This window comes from Rutidosis leptorrhynchoides, chromosome 2, assembly GCF_046630445.1.
Source record: "Rutidosis leptorrhynchoides isolate AG116_Rl617_1_P2 chromosome 2, CSIRO_AGI_Rlap_v1, whole genome shotgun sequence".
Classification (NCBI taxonomy): Eukaryota; Viridiplantae; Streptophyta; class Magnoliopsida; order Asterales; family Asteraceae; genus Rutidosis; species Rutidosis leptorrhynchoides.
In genome coordinates, this window is record NC_092334.1 from 528,275,511 (window position 1) to 528,284,510 (window position 9,000).

Genomic DNA, 9,000 nt, shown 5'->3' on the forward strand with positions numbered 1-9,000 from the left:
TCGTTTAGTTGACTTAATTGTAGACGTCTGGCTTCATGTAAATCAAGATTACATGTCTTCAAAGCCCAAAATGTTTTGTGTTCAATTTCTACTGGAAGATAACATGCTTTTCCGTAAACGAGTTTAAAAGGTGTGGTTCCAATTGGAGTTTTGTAGGCTGTTCTAAAAGCCCAGAGTGCATCCTCCAATTTCATGGACCATTCCTTCGGATTTGATCCTACGGTTTTCTCTAGAATACGTTTTAAAGCTCGATTGGTATTTTCAACTTGTCCATTTGTTTGTGCATGATAAGCAGTGGAGATTTTATGAGTTACTCCATATCTTTTGAGAACTTTCTCAAGTTGATTATTACAAAAATGAGTATCCCGATCACTTATTAAAGATTTCGGTGTTCCAAACCTAGCAAAAAGACGTTTTAAAAAGTTGACTACAACTCGTGCATCATTAGTTGGGAGAGCTTGTGCTTCCGCCCATTTAGATACATAATCAATGGCAACGAGAATGTATAGATTATTATGAGATTTTGGAAATGGACCCATAAAGTCAATACCCCAAATGTCAAATACTTCACATACTTGAATGACATTTTGTGGCATTTCATCACGTTGACTTATTTTTCCGGCCCTTTGACAAGCATCACAGGACTTACAAAGAAGGTGTTCGTCTTTGCAAATTGTAGGCCAATAGAATCCGGCATTGTAAACTTTTCTTGCTGTAAGTTGAGGCCCATAATGCCCTCCTGTTGGTCCAGTGTGACAATGGTTTAAGATTTGACTAGCTTCATCCCCGAATATACATCGGCGTATTATTCTATCGGGACAACTTTTAAACAAATGTGGATCTTCCCAGAAATAGTGTTTTATATCACTAAAGAATTTCTTTCGTTTTTGGTACGATAATCCTTTTTGAAGGAATCCACATACTAAGTAGTTTGCATAATCTGCAAACCATGGAATTTCATTATAATCTATCTTCAATAGATATTCATCAGGAAAGTTGTCTTGTATTACCGATTCAATTAGAACTTCTAATTCAGGATTTTCAAGACGAGAAAGATAATCAGCGGCGAGATTTTCTGCTCCCTTTTTATCTCGGATTTCAATATCGAACTCTTGTAAGAGTAAGATCCAACGGATTAATTTTGGTTTAGCATCTTGTTTTGAAAATAGGTATCTAAGAGCAGAATGGTCAGTATAGACCACCGTTTTTGCTAGAACGAGATATGAACAAAATTTGTCAAAAGCAAAAACAATAGCAAGGAGTTCTTTTTCAGTAGTTGTATAATTCGTTTGTGCTCCTTGTAACGTCTTACTAGCATAATAAATAGGTTGAAATCGTTTTTCAATTCTTTGTCCTAAAACGGCTCCCATTGCAAAATCACTTGCATCGCACATAAGTTCAAATGGTAGATTCCAATTTGGAGTTATCATGATCGGCGCATTAGTGAGTTTTTCTTTAAGAATAATAAAAGATTTGATGCATTCATCTAAAAAGATGAATGGAGCATCCTTTTCTAGGAGTTTATTCATAGGAGTGGCAATTTTAGAAAAATCTTTTATAAAACGTCCGTAAAAACCGGCATGCCCTAGAAAACTCCTAACTCCTCTAACATTGGTGGGATGTGGAAGTTTAGCAATTACATCTACTTTAGCTCTATCCACTTCAATTCCTTCCTTTGAAATTTTATGACCAAGAACGATGCCTTCTTTAACCATGAAATGGCATTTCTCCCAATTAAGTACTAGATTTGATTGTTCACATCTAATAAGCATTCGTTCAAGATTAACTAGACATGATTCAAATGTATCACCGAAGACTGAAAAGTCATCCATGAAAACTTCCATGCATTCTTCTATCATGTCGTGAAAAATCGCCATCATGCACCTTTGAAAGGTTGCAGGGGCGTTGCAAAGTCCAAATGGCATGCTTTTGTAAGCAAAAGTACCATAAGGGCATGTGAATGTAGTTTTCTCTTGGTCCTCGGGTGCTATTGGAATTTGAAAATATTCGAAAAAACCATCAAGAAAACAATAGTAACTATTTCCGGCTAATCTTTCCAACATTTGATCAATGAAAAGTAAGGAAAAGTGATCTTTTCTGGTGGCGTCATTTAATTTTCTATAATCAATACAAACACGCCATCCTGTTACAGTCCTAGTAGTAATAAGCTCATTTTTCTCATTTGTGATGACAGTCATGCCACCCTTCTTAGGTACGCATTGAACTGGCTTTACCCATGGACTATCAGAAATTGGATAAATTAAACCTGCATCAAGCAGTTTAATAATTTCTTTCTTAACAACATCTTGCATATTCGGATTTAGTCTTCGTTGGCGTTGCACATATGTTTTATGACCTTCTTCCATAAGGATTTTATGTGTGCAATACGAAGGACTTATTCCTTTAATATCATGAATTTTCCATGCAATAGCTGGTTTATGAGCTTTTAGCACAGAAATGAGTTAAGATTTTTCATTTTTGGTAAGAGAAGATGATATTATTACAGGTAATTCAGATTCACCATGTAAATAAGCATATTCCAAATGGTTTGGAAGTGGCTTTAACTCTAATGTCGGTGGTTCTTCTATCGATGATTTGTATCGATATTTGTCTTCTTCTTTTAGCATTTGAATTTTTTCTGTTGTTGGTTCATATCCATTAGCCATAAGTGTAGCTAACATTTTAATTTCATCAATTGGTTCAGTTCCTTCTCCTAAAGAACATTCTCCTGTTCCTTGTAATTATGGAAATTCTTCTAATAATTCTGCATGTGATTCTATAGTTTGAATATGCAGATTGCGGTTGTTGCATGGCTCTATCCACTGAAAAGGTAACACTCTTGTCCTCTATACTTAGGGTCAGTTTCTTACCAAACACGTCTATTATTGCTTTAGTCGTGTTTAAGAATGGTCTTCCTAATATGAGAGGAACTCGAGAATCTTCTTCCATGTCCAGAATAACAAAATCTACTGGAAATACTAAAGTACCAACTTTAACTAGCATGTTCTCCATTATCCCTCTAGGATATTTTACTGATTGATCGGCTAGTTGTATGCTTATTCGTGTTGGTTTCAATTCTCCAAGGTCTAGTTTAGCGTATAGTGAATACGACATTAAATTTATACTAGCACCTAAGTCTGCCAATGCTTCTATTGAACTAAGACTTCCTAGAAAACATGGAATTGTGAAACTTCCTGGATCTGAAAGTTTTTCTGGTATCTTATTCAACAGCACTGCAGAACAATTAGCATTCTTTGTAACAGCTGAGAGTTCTTCCATTTTCTTTCTATTCTTGATTAGATCTTTCAGAAATTTAGCATATCTAGGCATTCCTGAAATTACATCAATGAAAGGAAGATTTACATTTATTTGTTTAAACATATCCAAGAATTTAGATTGTTCGTCTTCAAGTCTCTCTTTTCTCATTTTACTCGGTTAAGGAAGTGGTGGTTGGTATGGTTTAACATAAGGTTTAGCTTTAACTGTGTTATCTTCATTAACATTTTCAACTACCGGTTCTGTTTCCTTATCTTGCTGAGACTGTGGTTCTTGTGGAGTAGGAATAGCTTCATCAGAAATTACAGGCATTTCAGGTGGTTTAAGTGTAACACCACTTCTTGTGGTAATGGCTTTAGCTGTTTCATTCTGGGGGTTAGCATTTGTATCGCTAGGTAGACTTTCCGGTTTTCTTTCACCTATCAACCTTGCTAGGTTGCTCACTTCTTGTTCCAAATTTTGAATAGAAGGTTGTTGATTTCTAAATGCTTGAGCATTTTGTTCATTGGTTTGTTTCTGAGATGTGAAAAACTGAGTTTGAGATTCAACTAGCTTCGACATCATATCTTCTAAATTTGGCTTTTTATCATCGGTTTATGGTGGTTTGTTTTGAAAAATAGGTCTTTGCTGATTGTAAGTATTGTTGGATACTTGTTGGTTGCTAGGACCTTGTTGGTTGTTATATGGAACATTTCGGTTATAATTCTGATTTTGATTGTAGATTGGTCTTGGCGGTTGATAATTATTCTGATAATTATTTCCAGGCCTTTGGTTTATGTATGAAACATTCTCTCTTTGTTCCATTGTTAGTTCAATACTGAGACAATCTTTTGTTAAATGTGGTTCTCCACACTGCTCACAACTAATTCGTATTGAGTGAATATCCTTAGTCATCTTTTCCATTCGTCTCTCAACAGCATCTATCTTTGCAGAAATGGAATCGAAGTCATGGCTAGAATCGGCTCTAGCTGCTTTAGATGATCTAACGATATCTTTTTCTTGGTGCCACTCATGTGAGTGGAAGCAGTGTTATCAATAATTTTATAAGCGTCAGTTGCTGTTTTCTTCATAATGGAACCACCAGCTGCTATATCTATGTCTTTTCTTGTAGTGATGTCGCATCCTTGGTAGAATATTTATACTATTTGACAGGTGTCTAAACCATGTTGCGGACATCCTCTTAATAACTTTCCAAATCTGGTCCACGCTTCATATAAAGTTTCATTTGGCTTTTGCGTGAACGTAAAAATTTCTCCTTGAAGTCTCGCGGCTTTAGATGCCGGAAAGAATTGTTTAAGAAATTTTTCAACTAATATGTCCCATGTATCAATCGCCCCTTCAGGTAACGATTCTAACCAATCTTTGGCTTCTCCCTTTAAAGTCCAGAGAAATAACATGAGATATATCTGTTCATCCTCCACTTCTCTGATTTTAAATAGAGTGCAGATCATATTAAATGTACGAAGATGTTCATTTAGATCTTCCTTCGGCGCACCACTAAATTGGCATTGATTAGTTACCATGTGTAGGATTTGTCCTTTGATTTCATAATCTGGCGCATTAATGTCTGGTTGAGTAATTGCGTAACCTTGGCCAGTGCGTTTAGCTCGCATTCGGTCTTCCATACTTAGAGGTTCCAGATTCTCCATGATTGAATTTATTAAATCTGAATCACTAGAGGATTCTGATTTAATGGTTGGTTCCTCTACAATCTCTGTTTGAATGATTGGTGGTTCCGGAGGAAAGATTAATGGTTCAGGATCTCTGAATTGTCCCTGAATATCCTCCGAATTCTCAATTGTGAGGTCGGGTTCAAAAAATGGATTATCGGAAATTTGAATTGGAGTATTTGAGTGACTGGATGACGATTCTAAAGAAAAATCAACGGCGACAATATTTGCTAGATGTCTTGATCGAGTTACAGGTGGTGAACGTACAAAAGGTGGTGAACGTTTTGCTCGGTGCATTCACTGAATATCCTATTAGTTATAAAAATTAAAAATTATATAGGTTATAAAATTAATAGACTTTTCTGATTTTGCCCACGTTTCGAATAGCCAATAGATGCAGCAGGAGCCAGAACCCTTTAAATCGGAAGCTCACAACTCAGCCACTAACAAATCCAACTATTACTACGAACCAGAAAATTTGGATGTCTATCAATTCAACCACTTAAAATAATTTTTCGTTGAAATTTAAAGAAATTTTAGAGAAGAAATAGAAAATTCTATGTCCTAAAACTAGATCGTTGAAAAATAAGAAAGAAAAAGAGCGCGTCGAAAAACGTCGAAAAATAAAAGGTCGATAAATAATAGGCGTCGAAACTTAAAAAGGAACTAAAAACTAATAATTAAAAGTTGCGTCTAAAAATATTAAAGCTTAAAATGAATTCTATATTCAAAAACGGCAATTACTTAAAAAGGTACTAAAATATAAAAACGGCGTCGCAAAATTCTAAAGCACCTAAATCTTTGTCTAAAGAAAAAGCACTTAAGGGATTTTACTGCAAGGCCTAAAAATCTAGAAATAAAAATAACTATGGAAAAAACTATGTCTTAAAACTAATTACGAGCGAAAAATATAAATATTACACTAAAACAAACAAAAAGATACAAAATATTAAAAATAATCTTGAAATTGTAAAAAGTACAATTTTATAAAAATATTATTTTTATATTATTTATTTATAAAAGCTATTAATTTTATATATTTATAAAACTAATTAAACTAAATATACAAATTAAATACTTTTATAAATAAATAATATAAAATAAAGTATTAAATTAGTATTCAATAAAATATCTTTAATATTGGCTAAACGCTAAATCGTTCGCTATAAAGTATTAAATTGGTATTCAATAAAATTAGGTATGCGTAACCGAAATTATTGATATCATACAAAAATTTATTACATCACTGCGAAATTTACCGTTTATTATCAAAAGGTTAAAAATAATAAAAATAAAAATAAAACTGTACATACTTACCTGTAAGATAGAATTCTCATTGACCTGCTTTAGCCTACTCATAAGATAGTCAGACTAATTGGTTTTCCATAGCTACATAGGCATAACCTCGAGCATTCAACGATTTTTCTTCGAAACATATGAACGGTCCTTCTCTACATAAAGTAACGAACTCGGTATTGGAATATGCCTGATTCGTCGAGCATTTTCCTTCGTGTGACCGTTTTCCGCATTTGTGACATCTTTCAAGATGTCGTGCTCTTCTTTTCGCTGCGGATTTTGATTTTCCTTTACCAAAATGTAACTTATTATGATCGTTTCTGAGTTCTTTTCTTACTCCGTCCAATTTGGCTCTTATTACTGATACCAGGTCACTCGGGAGTGTGTCATTATTACGTTTAGTGATCAAAGCGTGTAGCATTAGACCATGGTTTAGATCAAAGGAATTCTTCATCTCGTAAAACCTAAAAAAAATAAAAATTCAGAATGGGGGGAGAAGACTAGTTCTTTAGGGTCTGCTAAGGAAAGACCATTCGGATTCCATTCTCGAGAACTACATGAAAACAGAATATCTAACTCTAACAGAAATACATATTACCCTAAAAAGATTTGAACCTCCCCACACTTAGTTAGATGTGGTGCTGAAATTGTGATTAACGTTATTTTCAATTGGATCATCAACAACTTGTATATCTCTGACTTTTGCTTCAATCCATTTGTTGATTTCATCCGTAACTTTCACAAATTCAACTAACATTGCCTTTTCTTTTGGCGATAAATTGGATACTAATCGGTTACATAACTTAAAGTTTCCCTTAATCTTAGTATCGTGAATCTGTTTATAAAGTTTTTTCGTTGAACTGTTAAAAACGGGTTCATCTAATTTCTTATCCTCAACGGGGTTCTTTGTGATCGGATCATCATTAAGTGTTTCTTCATCTTTTTTTTTTAAAAGATTGAACATAACTTACAATTATTAAAAATAGCGTAGCGTTACACGGACAGAATTTCGACTTACACCCTTACAACATTCGCTAATTAGGAAAGCAACACGTCCAGTATACTTGCTCCGTATATTACCTTTCGGTAAACTACCGTCCGGTTGTAAAGGAAAGCGTTGAACAAGTAACTGTTAAGGTAATGTCCCCTGACATGCTTTTAATTATGGTCTATAACGTGTCGGATGCAATTACTATCCTTTGTAGGAGCAATAGTAAAGCTCACCCTTATAATTTTTCGATCTGGCACAAGGTCCTGTCTTTGACCATGCTATGTAACCATCGTTCTTACAGTTGACACCCGATTTGGTTCATGTGACCTAATGAATTTCAGGTGATAGCTTGAATCGTGAATTGAAAAGAAGAACTCTGTCTCCTTCTTTAAATTCTTTTGAACTTCTGATTCTTTTATCATGCCAAGCTTAACGCTATATTTTTAACTTATATAATTTCTAATTTTTATAACTAATAGGATATTCAGTGAATGCACCGAGCAAAACGTTCACCACCTTTTGTACGTTCACCACCTGTAACTCGATCAAGACATCTAGCAAATATTGTCGCCGTTGATTTTTCTTTAGAATCGTCATCAAGTCAACCAAGTACTCCAATTCAAATTTTTGATAATCTATTTTTTGAACCCGACCTCACAATTGAGAATCCGGAGGATATTCATGGACAATTCAGAGATCCTGAACCATTAATCTTTCCTTCGGAACCACCAATCATTTAAACAGAGATTGTAGAGGAACCAACCATTAAATCAGAATCCTCTAGTGATTCAGATTCAATAAATTCAATCATGGAGAATCTGGAACCTCTAAGTATGGAAGACCGAATACGATCCAAAAGCACTGGCCAAGGTCACGCAATTACTTAACCAGACATTAATGCGCCAGATTATGAAATCAAAGGACAAATCCTACACATGGTAACTAATCAATACCAATTTAGTGGTGCGCCGAAGAAAGATCCAAATGAACATCTTCGTACATTTAATATGATCTGCACTCTATTTAAAATCAGAGAAGTGGAGGATGAACAGATATATCTCATGTTATTTCCCTGGACTTTAAAGGGAGAAGCCAAAGATTGGTTGGAATCGTTACCTGAAGGGGCGATTGATACATGGGACATTTTAGTTCAAAATATTCTTAAACAATTCTTTCCGGCATCTAAAGCCGAGAGACTTCAAGGAGAAATTGTTACGTTCACGCAAAAGCCAAATGAAACTTTATATGAAGCGTGGACCAGATTTGGAAAGTTATTAAGAGGATGTCCGCAACATGGTTTAGACACCTATCAAATAGTACAAATATTCTACCAAGGATGCGACATCACTACAAGAAAAGACATAGATATAGCAGCTGGTGGTTCCATTATAAAGAAAACAGCAACTGACGCTTATAAAATTATTGATAACACTGCTTCCCACTCACATGAGTGGCACCAAGAAAAAGATATCGTTAGATCATCTAAAGCAGCTAGAGCCGATTCTAGCCATGACTTCGATTCCATTTCTGCAAAGATAGATGCTGTTGAGAGACGAATGGAAAAGATGACTAAGGATATTCACTCAATACGAATTAGTTGTGAGCAGTGTGGAGGACCCCATTTAACAAAAGATTGTCTCAGTATTGAACTAACAATGGAACAAAGAGAGAATGTTTCATACATAAACCAAAGGCCTGGAAATAATTATCAGAATAATTATCAACCGCCAAGACCAATCTACAATCAAAATCAGAATTATAACCGAA